This window comes from Vigna umbellata, chromosome 9 (assembly GCF_029865625.1).
Source record: "Vigna umbellata cultivar VRB3 chromosome 9, Vumbellata_1.0, whole genome shotgun sequence".
In the NCBI taxonomy this organism is placed as follows: Eukaryota; Viridiplantae; Streptophyta; class Magnoliopsida; order Fabales; family Fabaceae; genus Vigna; species Vigna umbellata.
The window spans coordinates 6,894,901-6,909,784 of record NC_142173.1 but is presented as its reverse complement, the minus strand read 5'-3'; the positions used below and the strand labels follow the sequence as shown (position 1 = coordinate 6,909,784).

Here is a 14,884-nt window from a genome sequence, read left to right as displayed (position 1 = left end):
TGGGGACGTTCATGACTTGATTTTGGGGTTTCATTGAGCCAGGGATGAGATATGAAATCTTGAACTGAAACAAGAGTCCTTGTGGGTCATTGAGCCAGGGATGGGATATGATTCACATGTTGTCGTAGATCCTAGTTCTTAATGCGGGTTTGCTTGTTAGATTGTCCAAGGGATTGGAGTTTGATAAGGAAAACCTAGGCTCTTTCACCTAAGGGATTAGGGCTAGAGTGTTTTAGTGGATTGACTTTAGTAAATTGATAGAGAGGAGATGAAATTGGTTATACACAAGAGTGCATTGGTGAAAACTAACCTTAACAATGTCATTTCATACCATTTCTAGACTTTTCCATTTCCAAGTGCCTTCAATACCAAAGTCCAACCTTGTAATTACTTGTGAATTTATCTTTTTGCACATATTCTTAAATGATGAGTTGTTCTTGAGTCTAGATGAGTTGTTAATCGAACAATTTTTTAGTATTACGAGTCTCTTGGGAAAACGATACCTGGTCTTACCACGGTTTATTACTTGAACGATTTGGTGCACTTGCCAAAGAGTTTAACAGGTATTAGTCCGGTGAAGCTCGTGACAAATTAATTGGCGTTGTGTGTGCTGGCCCAGGGAATCTCTTTAGGTGAGTGATGAGGGTTATACTTTCACTTGTCCGGGGAAGCTCTTGATCAGAGTGATGAGGGGTGACATTGTGTACTTGCCCAGTGAATCTCCCTATAGAGTGATGGGAAGAAGCACTACACATTGGGGTAATGTGTAACTGCCTGGGGAAGCTCTAAAAAGAGTGATGGGAGTGACGCTAATACTATTGGTGTATGTATTTTGATTGATATGTTATACATATTGGTGTATGTAGTCTGATTTATTTTGTAATGCATATCGGTGTATGCATTCTGATTTGATATTTTGATGCATATTGGTGTATGCAATGTGGTTGAAGTATAATTCATACTTGTGTATGTAGTTTGATCTAGTTAAGAAGTGGATGGTAGTATGTTGTGGTATGTTAGGTGTGCAGTATACTCGAGGTATGAGTATATTTATGATGTATGTTTATTGTATTTTCGTTAGCTCACCCTTGCTTGATTGTGTATGTGAATGCGATGATCGTGTAATGCATGATGTTATACGGGAGCAGATGTTATTACAGATGTGATGGCTGATGCTTCTGAACATGCATAAAGGATGAAGGAGAAATGGGATAGAGGACCTGAGATTGTATTTTTAATATTTTATTCGATCCCGACTATTTGAACATTTATTTTCGGAATAATCGGTTTGTAATAAATAATGTACTATTTTTTCGATGAAGTTGGAGATTAAAAATTTTAAATTTTACTTATGTGTTTTACGGAAAAAATTAGTCGGTGTAACGCCGATTTCTAGGTGTTACACGCTTCGGTTTTTTGAAACAAAAGCGTAATGTGCGAGTTAAAAAAATGTTTATTTACTAGTGTATTAATACACATTAAATAAGTTTTTTTATACATTAATTATATTTTTAGACGAGTATGTTCATGCATATATTAGATAACTATAATAATACACATTAGACAACTCTATGCATTATTTAATTAGACAAGTTTTGCAATATGAATTAGATAAGTTTGTTCATGTACTAATTAGAAGAGTTTAACAATACACATTAATGAGTGTGTTCATATACTTATTGGATGAGTCTAACAATACATATTAGACAAGTTTGTTAATGTAGTGATTAGACAAGTGTAGCAATACACTTTAGATCAATTTCGTTATAAACTCATTTGTATTTTTAACGAGTCTCCTCTACAAATTTTTATATATCTTTTATATTTGTAGAGAGTCTACCCTATATTTTTGCACATGTTTTATCATTTATATTTTTACAAAATTTACTTTTTATGTTTTTACATATTGACTTTCTAAAATATTTTTTATATTTATTTTATTCACAATCAAATTATTGACATAAAAATATTTATTATTTATTTCATGAGTCTCTAAATCTCTTTAAGTAAACACGCACAAGTATCAACCCGTGTGTGTACATACAGATTTAAAACTAGTTCTAAACAAAATAAGAAAATTGACAGCAGAACATGTATTAAAGAAAGTAAGAGAGCAGGAAAATAACAATCATATCTAAGAAATATTTTACGGATCCAGATAAGTTTCTGAATCCTTCTAACAAATTCAACACAGCTTTTTCATACAAGTGATTCTGGAACAAGAGCAAAACATGTCACATTTCTGCCACACGATACATATAGCTATTTATTTGTAGTAGTCGCTTACTGCTTTGAAATTTCAAGGATGCATTATTTCAAATGATAAACCAGATCCACTTAATTTTTCTTCCATGATTTTGGATAGTTTTTCTGTCATTGAAGGAGAAAAATAATTTACCCAGTCTCCTATTTCTGCTTTTCGAAAGAAGTGCTTATTCTCAACGATTTTGTACGAGATTCCAGATTTATTAACTTCCAAATCCTTCATCTTCTCAAAACTACATAACCTGATTATGCTTTCGAACACTCCATTGCTTTCTTCTTCTTGAGTGAAAGGAAAATCCAGAAACTCTGCAACTCTTTTCACATACAAGTTGACATTCTCTTTAAGATCTTCATATTTTAATATCAGAATTTTGTTAGGTCTAACTATGCTCTCCTTCCAGTAACCTAACATATGACTCCACCATGGACCAAACTCAATTATCCCATTGCAATACATTTCAAAAATTTCCTCCATTGTTGGTACAGATGAAGAATGTTGCTTTATTTTATTAAAGAAATTCCAGGCTGAGATAAAAGTGTCAAAAGGGTTCCTACAAATATATATTATCTTACAATTAGACTCTATGATTGACTTAGACAACGAAGGGAATGGAATGTGAGTTCCAAAAAGCCTTGGCTCAGTTGTTGGAAAATGACTATCAGCAGGATGCATGAATTCAATGAAAGGCACAAGTTGATGAGGATTGGAAGTAAGCAATGGATGGTTATAAATGGAGAAGCATCGGCGATTTACAATGGCAAAAGCAATGGCTTTCAACCATGTAGTACCTGATTTTGGAAAACTAGCAACAATAATATCACTATCTTTTGCTTGAAACTGCTTCTGAAAAATGTTTACCTCTTTCATAAGAATCGATGGGCACCAAAATTCTTGAAATAGATACATATTTGAGGATGCCAAACCCCTCTCTCTTGGGAGGGAGAGAGTAAGTTCATCTTCTTTCTTCACTTGTCTTTCCTCTGCCATCAAGAAAAATTTCTGCAGGAAAAAAGATCAGTAGAAAGTTTGAAAATTTCTAGTGGTCAAAGTTGCTATATCTAATGCAAATGGTAGTTCACCGGTCGTAGTGGACGAGAATTTTGCTCACTAGGGATACCCTTTTATAGCAATTAATATAGAAGTTGAAGAAACATGCTGTAAGCACAAAAAAAGGTAATCATAAACAATTGGAAATTGATTATTTAACAAACTTTCACACGCTGGTGTGGCGCTTGGTCTGGCAACAGTTTTACTTTTATTTTATTTTTATAAATTTTTTCATGTAAAAATAAAGGGACATATATTTAAATTCATTTTCATTTATTATTGTCAAACCTCATTAAAAACGCACGCAAAACCTCTGAGCGGACGCCAGGTGTCAAGCGAAGGAAATCTGGAAATTAGAAAGTGGGAGACAGGTGTGGGCAGTAAAGTGGCTGTTCGTCTTTGACGGTGGTAGCAAAGCTTAGTTTTTCAAAACTCACGCCACTCTCTCCATGCAACCTCTCTTCCAAACTCTGAAACTTCATTTTTCTCCTCCTTCTCTCTAAAAGCTTTTCCTTCTCTCTATAAAACACTCACTTTCTCTTCTTCGATCACCACTCAGGCACCGTTGGAGCACTCCCGGCGTCAAGAGCTTCCAATTGAACCGATCAGTTTTTGGTTCTGAAATTGGTAAGTCACTTTCTCTTTAGAACATTCGTTCTTCTTACACATGCGAACCCAGATTCTTGGTTGCATGAATATGTCACTTTGTTCTGAGTATTTATGTTTTTCCTGTTTGGTTTAGTTTGTAAGGGGTGATCGTCGAACTCTAAGATTTCAGTAGTGAGGAGATATATTTCTGCATTGTTGAATGTTCGGTCACGCTTAGAGGTAAGGGAAGCTTATATAATTTAATTGTATGTTCGTTTTTACGTTCGTTGCTAATGAATGCATGTTTGTTGAGTGGATGAATGTATATGAAGTATGATTATTTACTATGATATGGATGTTTGATTTTATGAAACTAGATGTTGAGAGATGAATTGATATAAAGAATTCTAGTATGAAATTTCCCTATGAAAGTGCACGTTCGTCACTGAACGGTCCTTGACCGTTCGGTTTTTCTAGTGAACTTGGTTGGAATTGGATTCTTTCAATTGGGAAGAATCCTAGTTGAGGACGAGCGTCTTTGTTTCGTAATACTGTGCATGAGCGTTCGGCCAAGCATAGTTGTTCCTTGGTATTCGGTTATAAACTTAAGTATATCTATATGTATTTGTATATTTTCGTTTGTTCTTAAACACTACTTAAAAATGGTATCTTATTATATTTATCAAGCCTTTCTCCTATAAGTTTAGTAGTGTTCGGTCTTACACCAAGCGCTCATACTGAGTAGTGCTCGGTCTTTCACCAAGCGCTCGTGCTGAGTAAGTGCTCGCTCTTACACCGGATACTCATTCTCCTTTCTGAAAAATATATATACATATATATGAACGCTCGTTCAAACTCAATAGGGTTCTCCCTTTTCGGTGCTCAATCTTCGACTGACATTCTCATTGTTCTTAATGTTTAACTCATTCAAAAGCTAAGTATATTTATTGATGTTTGGTTTCTTCACCTGATTCAATTCTTTACCCGTATTTGAGGTTTTCACAGTGTCTGTCTTAAATTGGTTTCAGCCTAGAGTCTTAGTATTCGGCCTAGGCCTATTAGCGTTCGGTTTAACTCTGGAGTTAGTTCATTCAATTGGCTCACCTAGTAAATAAACGTTTCACTAGTAGGATAATGAGAAAAGACACCGGTTAGATTTGGTTATAGGCCTCAGTTTTACAACCGAGGCATATGTGAGCGAGGTAAAAAAGCCAAACTTTATGACTCGGTTATGGACCGAAATAAAACGAGATAGAAATATAAGAACCGAGGCACTAGCGTGTTTTTTTTTATTTCTTCAGATTTAGGACTCAATTCATCATGCCAAACAGAACTTTCCAACTAAAGAATCTAAAACAATCGAAAGAAAACCATACACAAATCAAACAAGAAACAACACACAATATTAAAACAATGTTAAACCATTGATTGAACAATCTAAAACAATCAAAAGAAAACCATACAGGAATCAAACAAGAAACAAGACACAATATTACATTACAATAATGTTAAACCATTGATTGAACAGAGTTTGACAAGAAACAACTAAAACTAATGAGAAGTTTGACGGCGACTCGCGGCTGCAAACGCTATTGTCTAGGGCGGCGGCGACATTCGAAGGGGTGAGAGGGTAGCAGCGACTCGCGGTGAGGAGTTTGATGACAAGCGCCGTGGCAGAGACGAGGGAGGGCTCCGATCTGGAGCGGTGGATCTCGTCGATCTGAAGATCTGCATCTGGAGCGGCTTGGCCCTTTTCTATTTCCAGCGGAGGTAGCAGTGCGGAAGCAGCAACGACGGAGGCTCAGCGGCGGCGAAAGAGTGGAGTCGTTGGAGGAAGCACCAATGGCAGCAGCGGCGAGGCGGGGCACCAATGGGCGAGCACTGGCACGCGGAGAGCAGGAGGAAGGAGAAGCACGCGCAGAGGAAAAATAGGAGGGTAAAGGAAGGAGAAACGCGGATTAGGTTATGTCTGAATAAAGTGGAGAGGTATAGGCATCAGTTGCCTAGTCACCCGAGGCAATAAGGCCTTTTTTCTGAACTGGGTAGTGGTATATGCCTCGTGTCTTGAATTAACCGGTGCCATATCGGTATTCTACCTCAGCTTTTAGATTAACCGATGTATATATCCTTATACGCTTCGGTTCTCACATAACCGAAGCCTATATAGCGAATTAAAAACCACACTTTTTACTAGTGTTTGATTCCTAATCATTATTGAAAACTATTATGTTAATCACTCCCTTTCCTAAAACCAATGATTCCATCTCTCGGTTTTGATCCGTTTGGAACTAGAGACCTTTGGTCTCACTCCAAGCGTTCGGTCTGGTTCAGGGTTGATGTTTAACGTTCGGTATTTGGTATTCTTAGTGATCTTTGTACAAAGGGTTTAATTGAGATTATTAATAATGAAAGATGAATAGAATATGATATGGATGAAATGTTTTGGATTATGGACGAGCGCTCTGGGGAGGAATAGCTCATGAATGTATATTGGAATTTGTAAAGTATGAATGTGGGCATGCTAAGTTGGCGGTTCATCCTGGTGTTCCGTGATTACTCGTCCTCGCGTAGAGGAGGGTAAGTCATGTGTGGGAACGGCAGGAGGTCCTAGTCCTTATGGTTAATTTGGACAGATAGGACTAACCTCGAGTGGCAGCTGTTGAGGGTATCCCAGTTACTACATCACCAGGGTGCACGAACGTCATAGCTACACAAAATTCATACAGTCCGGACAGTCAGTCTAGTATTAGGCTTTGCACGAACTAGTGATGAATTATCTTGTTTAGTTGATTGTGTGAAATATATGTTTATACATGAATTGAATTACATAAGCTTACCATATGTTTCCTGTCTTGTCTGTTTTGTACATTTGGTTGTTTTTCCATTGCAATGATCATCCATGTGGATGTGAGCAGAAGGAGATGAGCTGTTGGAAGAAGCGTTGGAAGAAGAAAATTTAGTTGAGGTAGAAATTAAGGCCAAACAGTAGAACCATTCGGTCAGTATTATTAGTTTAGTTTTAAGATGATCGTTCGATCATCTTTTCCCTCTTATTTTGTAGGACCGTTCGGTATAGCCTTTTGTAAACCGTTCGGTCGGGTTTGCTTATGTTGTTCAGTTTTAGTTTTCTTGTTTCTTTGTAAGGTCGTTCGGCCACAAGCGTACGTTCTTTATTTTGTAAGACTGATCTGTAATATTAATCGATGTGATTATTCTATTATATAGTTTTTACAATGTATTTTGGGATGTCACAATTATATATTATAAAAATAAAATAAATACATATATAAAAAAATTATATTAAAATAATAATAAAAAAATATAAAATAAATATTAAAATCATGTTTATAAAATAATCATTTTCCTATTTATAATAGATACACTGAAATACATTATTTATATTTTTATATTTTTACATTTTTTAAGGCTTCAGATTGTGAAAATCAAACATAAGGCTTTTCGTCGACTTAGTTTTAAACAATGATCAATTTTTTAAATTAGAATAGTTGTAAATTTTAAGTATAAGTAAAATAATAATAATATATAGTAATAAATTAACTAACGAAATAATGGCATGAATGAAACTTAACACATTTTTATTTTAGAAATATAATTTACTCTTCTACTTACACTGTTCATATAATTTCATCAGTTTAGTTTTTTTTTTTAAATAAAAATAAAGTTCTTAAATTAATTTTTCTTCCTTATTAATTTTATCTAGATAATACTAATAAAATTTATATGAATTTAAGTTTAAGGAACTAAATTGAATCTTTTAATGAAGTATTTATTATTAATATCACGATATTCAACTAATTGACTGGCTTTTGTTTTTTTTTTTCGATGTCTAATTAATTTCCAAAATTGTAGTTCAAAGTTTGGTATTCCTGTGAGAAAAATTAGAAAGTGTCTTCATTATAAACTACCTTGTCAACTTTATTTAAATGGATCCAATCCACCACTTTTAACCTAAAGTCTTGCACCATTGAGTCTATAGTTCTACTCATATTTATTCTTTTTATTTATTGAGAATTTATAAGAGAGATTATATATGTGTCACTTTAGCTTAATACACCGAAATTAAGATCACTTTTAATTCAAAACAACATTAAGTTTATGTCTCTCATTACTACTACGATAACAATTATTTTCGTCTTATAATACCAATTTCAAAACCGAGACATATTAAACCAAAATTTAAAACTTTTCTTTCAGTTGTAAAAAAACTGAGGGAGTAAATAAAAAATAATAATTTTGGGTCTATGACACCGGTTCCAATAACAATAACTGTAAAAGGCCTTGTCAGATTTTAAATAATTATTTAATTTGTAAGATCTATAACACCGGTTATATAACATAACATGTAAATTAGAAGTTCATACATAAAGTTATGGGGTTGGTTATATGTATATTCTCTCATTGTGATATTTCTGAATTGCTTGTACATCGCCAACTAGAAGGTCATCATCAAAATTTATAGTAGTTTTAAATAAATGGTTGTTAGCAATATGAACGTTAATCGGATTATCTTCGTTAAAATCAAGCTATTTTTTTGCGTTGAAGGGCGATGTACCAATGATGAGACGTATGATCTTTTACATAAGAAATCTAAGATGCTTGATGTGCCATGATAAAGGGTTGGTCTCAACCCACATTTCAATAATCAACTAGAGTCATACCTAATTTATCAATTTTCACACCACTCTTATTGTCAAACCAGTTATATTTAAACATTGAAATAAAAAACACAATATAATCAACCTCTCATACGTATTTTATTATACCATAGTATGTCATTAAACCAAGTACAAGATTTTGATATTTGGATGTGTAGTAGCGACTCAACTTCTAAACTAACTCCACTATTTTGTACTATATTTTTATCATCCAAAGACTTCGTATATAATGTGAGATTATTAATTTTGTAACATGTACAACATAGCACATCAAATTTTATTCCATTTGTTAGCCATCAAGAAAAAAGATCAGTAGAAAGTTTGAAAATTTCTAGTGGTCAGAGGGAGTTAATGGAAATGGTAGTTTACCGGTTGTAATGGATGAGAATTTTGCTCACTAGGGATACCCTTTTATAGCAATTAATATAGAAGTTGAAGAAACATGCAGTAAGCACAAAAGAGAGGCAATCATATATAACTGGAAATTGATTATTTGACAAACTTTCACACGCTGGTGTGGCGCTTGGTGTGGCAACAGTTTTACTTTTATTTTATTTTTATAAAATTTTTCATGTAAAAATAAAGGGACATATATTTATATTCATTTTCATTTAATATATATTAAAAAAATAAAATAAATATATATATATAAATTTTATATTTAAATAATAAAAATAAAAATAAAAATAAAAAATAAGAAAGAATAATATAAAATAAATATTAAAATTGTGTTTATAAAATAATCATTTTCCTATTTATAATAGATACACTGAAATATATTATTTATATTTTCATAAAATATATTTTTACATTTTTTAAGGCTTCAGATTGTGAAAATCAAACATCAGGCTTTTCTTTGACTTAATTTTAGACAATAATCAATTTTTTAAATTAGAATAGTTTGAAATTTTAAATTTAAATAAAATAAAATAATAATATATAGTAATAAATTAACTAACGAAATAATGGCATGAAAGAAACTTAATACATTTTTATTTTAAATATATAATTTACTCTTCTACTTCCACGATTCATATAATTTCATCAGTTTAGTGTTTTTTTAATAAAAATAAAGCTCTTAAATTAATTTTTCTTCCGTATTAATTTTATTTAGACAATAGTAATAAAATTTATATGAATTTAAGTTTAAGGAACTAAATTGAATCACTTAATGAAGTATTTATTATTAAGATCACGATATTACTAATTGACTGACTTTTTATTTTATTTTATTTTATTTGGATAAATCTCATTTCTAATCAATTTTTAAAATTGTAGTTGAAAGTTTGGTATTCTGTGACAAAAATTAGAAAGTGTCTTCGTTATAAACTACCTTGTCAACTTTATTTATACGATCTTGCACCATTGAGTTTATAGTACTAATGCAGAAAGGGCTTTAGACGTTTGTTCTTTTGACTTTTTGACGTCTGACTTGCATCCACGTCTTTGTAGGTGACGTTAGTCAGACGTCCGTTGTGTCAGGCCGAACGTCTATATAGACGTCGGGACTGACACAACGGACGTCTATATAGACGTCCGGCGAAGCCACCCCGGACGTTTATATGGCTGAACGAGTTGTTTAGGGATTACGGGTTTGGACGTCGGTTTGTGCACTGCCAGGCGTCTATAGACGTCGGTTTGTGCACTAACCGACGTCTACTGGGCGTTTTTGTTTAAAAAATCAATTTATTTTTGCATTAAAACCACACCTGAAAAACAGAAAATCGTCCCAGAACAATATATAGTATAGTATATTTACGTTTCATATAAAGAAAGTTCTACTTAATGTACAAAATAATCCAATACCAAAACTATCAATATATAAACTTATAAAACTAAAATTAAGCAATGTTCAACAACAAATAAAACTGTTCCTAACTCCATCTTTACAGAAGATAAGTTGTCCACTCCTGCCTTATTTGCCTAATCCTTTCCTCTGGTATAGGAGATGTGCTCTTGAAGCGCTGCAAAATTGAAGAAAGATTCATTACACTAGTGCAATCAAGAGAAACGAAAGCGGTCATTTTTGCTTGTAGGCACCGGTTCCGCACCCGAGGCATATACAGACGAGGTAAAAAGTCTACCACTTTATGCCTCGGTTTGGAACTGAAGCGTTTGTGGTTGGGTCTTATGCCTCGGTTTGGAGTTTAACCGAGGCAATAGAAGGGTTTTATTTTTTTTTTAATTTTACACCAACACGTTAAGAATCATAAGCGTTTGTGGTTGGGTCTTGCTGCTTTCGGACTTTCAACAATCAGAATAACTGAACAACCATTTTGAGTTTGTTTTGTTTCAATTTAGGCATTACTGGACTCACTTCACATTGCAACAACCAAATAAACAGAAAGCATATTTTTAAGTAAATTATAGCACTAAAAGCATTACTCAAAGCAGGAGAGGGAGCATTACTCAAAGCAGGAGAGGAGAGGGACGTTCAATTATCTCAAAAGAAGAACTAATGGTTGCAGATTTTGGTGCCAGAATTGTAGAGTCTGGTGTCACGAATTTTGGATAGAGCTTTCTAACTACTGGAGGTGGGGTTGAAAGGTTCCTAACAGTAGGATTCTTGAAAGTAGCTGCCAGAGCATTAAAGGCTGGAGACCTGCCCCTCACACGAACACGATCATGATTGGCAGACATGCTGCGGGATGAATGCCTCACCCTCCTCGACCCCTTCTCGAAAGTAGCTTGCTTTCTACCTCCTTCTTGAAATCAACCCACGCCTATGAACGCCTCACCGTCCTCGACCCCAACAACAACAACAAGAGCCCTGTCACTGCCCATAAACCTCCATCCACCGCCACCGCCGCCTTTAAAGCCCACCCGCCCTCATCCAGCGCTTCCAGCGGCACACTTGCCTCCCTCATCCAGCGCTTCTCCACTTCCCCCTCCGCCATCCACGGCCTCCTCTTCGGCCACGCGCAGATTTGCCCTTTGCCCCTCCATTTGCCCAGATTTGGCCTCTGCCCCTCCATGCGCCCAGATCTGGCCTCCGCCACCTCCCTTCGTCGCCTCCTTCTAGCTTCCCCTCCCTTCGACAACGCGCCCTTCTCGCACGCGCACACACACAAGTACCACGACCTCCAGCCTCCCCGCACTCGACTACAGGCTTCGTGGGTCCTCGATGGATGAAGTTGGCGACGAGAGGCCCACTCGGATGTTCGGCAGTTGTGTTGAGGGGTTTGAGGTTCGGTTGGTGACCAGAAAGGTGGGATCTAATGTTAGGAGCACCAAGGGTTTGGAGGAGTAGTATAAGAAAATGCTGGTTAGGATTCAAAATTTTAGTGGCTTTAGTATGCCTCGGTTAGAGGCACACCGAGTCATAAATGTCTAATGAAATCAGGTGGATAAAGACCGAAGCAATAGGTTTTAGTGAAGAGGGCTTTAATGCTTCGGTTTCATAAATAACGGAGTCAGTTTCGTTTTTTATTGAACCGAGGCGTATAAGTTTCTCTTAATTACAAAAATGCCACCGCATTTTAATATACTTCGGTTTTATGAAAATTGAGGCGTATTAAACGCGTTAAAAGGCTATTTTTTTTACTAGTGTTATGGTTTCATATATGTTTAAAGATGAATTTGATTTGTAATGTATTCAAGGTATGCATCATTACCTCATTCCAGTCATCTGTAATGACAACTCGAATGATGGTCTTAATCCAACACATGACATAGAAGCCACATTCCCATGAATCCTGCTGCTGGTTACACTAAAATGATGCACTAAATAGTCAATAATTTAGATCATTCAATAACATAGAAAATGAATTAGAACCATAAATGACAATCAACCTTTGGATATAAAATTTGAACTAGTTGACCTCGAGATTTACCAATAACTATGTAGAGATTAAAAACACAAAGTAAAATTATCATAACTATATTTATCATAAAAGTTTAAGGGGAACATCAAATTCAAAGTCATTTTTGGAGAAACACTTACCCTTGAAGCATGGTTCTCAAGTCATTTTTCATCTTCCTGTGCAATGAACAAAACCATATAATTTTACATTGTTTGGGAATGATGACCATCAGCTGCCAGTGCGACCTATCACGAAGGACCAATAATTATTTAACTAAGTAATTAAGGAAACCTTAATAATGAACTTTTACATATAACAACACCTACCCATCAATGTATGGCACAAGGTATACGTCTCTTTTTGACTCATTCATCCATGTTTGCAAATAATGTTGTCTGTTTTCAAGTGTGTTACTAGAAGGTTGAATGGTCTGAGGTTCAACAAATCCGTACATGGAAGACCGACCTTGGTCCACAACGATTGTGTCCATGTACCTAAAAAAACAAAGTTAAGTTGTTAGAAACTATAGGAATCAACCAAAAAGAGATATGGAAGACAAAATTAACTATCTTACATGCACCACAGTTGAATGATGGAAATATTCAACATCCTGTCTCCCCCAATCAACTCCAATGCATCAGGCAATGTGATATATACTGGCACATGGGGGGCAGACCAAATACTCTCAAATCCTAGTATAGTTCTAATGGTGCTCTCTTCAACCTGGGTAATCTTGTCATTAGCTTTGATAGAGGATCATCCTCTGCTTCAGCCATGTCATCATCTTCATGTATGACTTTATCATGAATCGGCTGCTTTTGAGGACGTGTGAACTGAAGATAAGAATTTCATCAAAGAGTTATCAACAAATATTTTTAAACCTAACATAGAAATACTAATAACAAAGACATTATACCTGTGGAGTAGCGATGTGTGACATTATCAATGCTCGAGGCCAGGCTATAAATGAGCCTATGGCCTCCCCCACAAAATTAATTTCTGGAGTGGGTACAGGCACCTGAGCCTGGGGATCCCGAATCTCGTCAATCGTCACACGCATGTGGTGGGGTAATATGGGAACACAATGAATAGTGAGCCCTCCCTCAAGCACTCGTCCGACAACCACAATGCGTGGGGGATCCCCATCAACCAGCAGCTCATATTGACCGCTGTACTGAGTAGGTTCTACAGCAGAGCATGATCCTCTAGTGTTGACACGAGGTGGCGTGGGAGTTTCACCAGGCCCCGTGTTGCCCTGCATCATGGAATGCAGCTTTTGTTCAAGCATGGGGTCAATGTCAACATGTCTCCTCTGCCCATCAACGCGTCCGACTGTCACATCTGCCAATCATGTGACGCCTCGACCACGTCTGGTCTGTCCCGATCCTGAGTCTGAGGCCGACATACCTGAAAAATTATACAAGGTTAGTAATAATTCAATTTTGATGAACATAAATATAAAGTCAATAATTAACTATCACAACCTATTAAGATATTGTTTTCTCCCAAATCCCTTCATTGTGATCACTACGAATTGCCTGGATGACATCGACAACGTCATCAACTAGGTCTTCAATGGGTCTAGATGCAACAGATGTTGTCTCAAGTATATCAAGAGAATCGTCATCATCATGTCCATGCATGTTTTTTCCTTCTAAAACCACTAACCATTTTTAATTCGCTGGATCATTTACGTAAAATATTTGTCTTGCTTGACTAGCCATGATAAATGGTTCATCAGTGTAATTGATCTTGTTCAAGTCTACCAATGTGAAACCAAAGTCATCTATCATGACACCAGAATTTATATCAACCCATTTACACTTGAAAACTGGGACTCTAAAAGTGACATAATCAACTTCACATATTTCTTGTATTATTCCAAAATAACTCATAGATGCTGTGATTGGATTTTTGTCTTTAAAACTAGCAAAGTGGACAGCCTCAGCTTGTAGTGTGACGCCACTATTTTGAACTCTACTTTTGTCATCTTCTACCTTTGTCTGAAAAGAAATATTGTTTATATAGTACCCACCATATGTAATGACATCTGCGTTCGGTCCACGAGATAACCTCAATAAACTTTCAGAAACATGTGGAGTCGCATAAATCTTTTTCTTAAACCATTGTAAGAAGGTTTTCACATGTTCACTAAGATGCCATTTTTCACTCATTCTTGGGTTTGTTGCCTTTATTTCATTAACGTGGTCAGAAATGTAAGGAATCACATCAACAGTGTTGTTTAAGATGTACAAATGAGCTTGGTCAACTTCTTTTCTGCTAACACTTTGAATTCTCACACCTCGAACACCCTTACCTTCACATTTTCCTTCATGTATGCTCTTGGGAAGACCCACTGGTTCACAAGATGACATATAACTTGAACAAAATTCAATGGCTTCCTCTGCAATGTATCGCTCTATGATTGAAGCTTCTGGTCTATACTGATTCTTGACATATCCCTTTAAGATCTTCATGTATCTTTCAACTGGGTACATCCACCT

General features: G+C 35.6%; 2 pseudogenes; both read right to left on the bottom strand.

Moving 5' to 3' along the window:
• Window positions 1-2,058: 2,058 nt before the first annotated feature.
• LOC124833396 (cytosolic sulfotransferase 15 pseudogene) lies at window positions 2,059-3,301 on the bottom strand (annotated as a pseudogene).
• A 10,566-nt stretch (window positions 3,302-13,867) lies between these two features.
• Window positions 13,868-14,554, bottom strand: LOC148192438 (uncharacterized; annotated as a pseudogene).
• Between the last annotated feature and the right edge of the window lie 330 nt (window positions 14,555-14,884).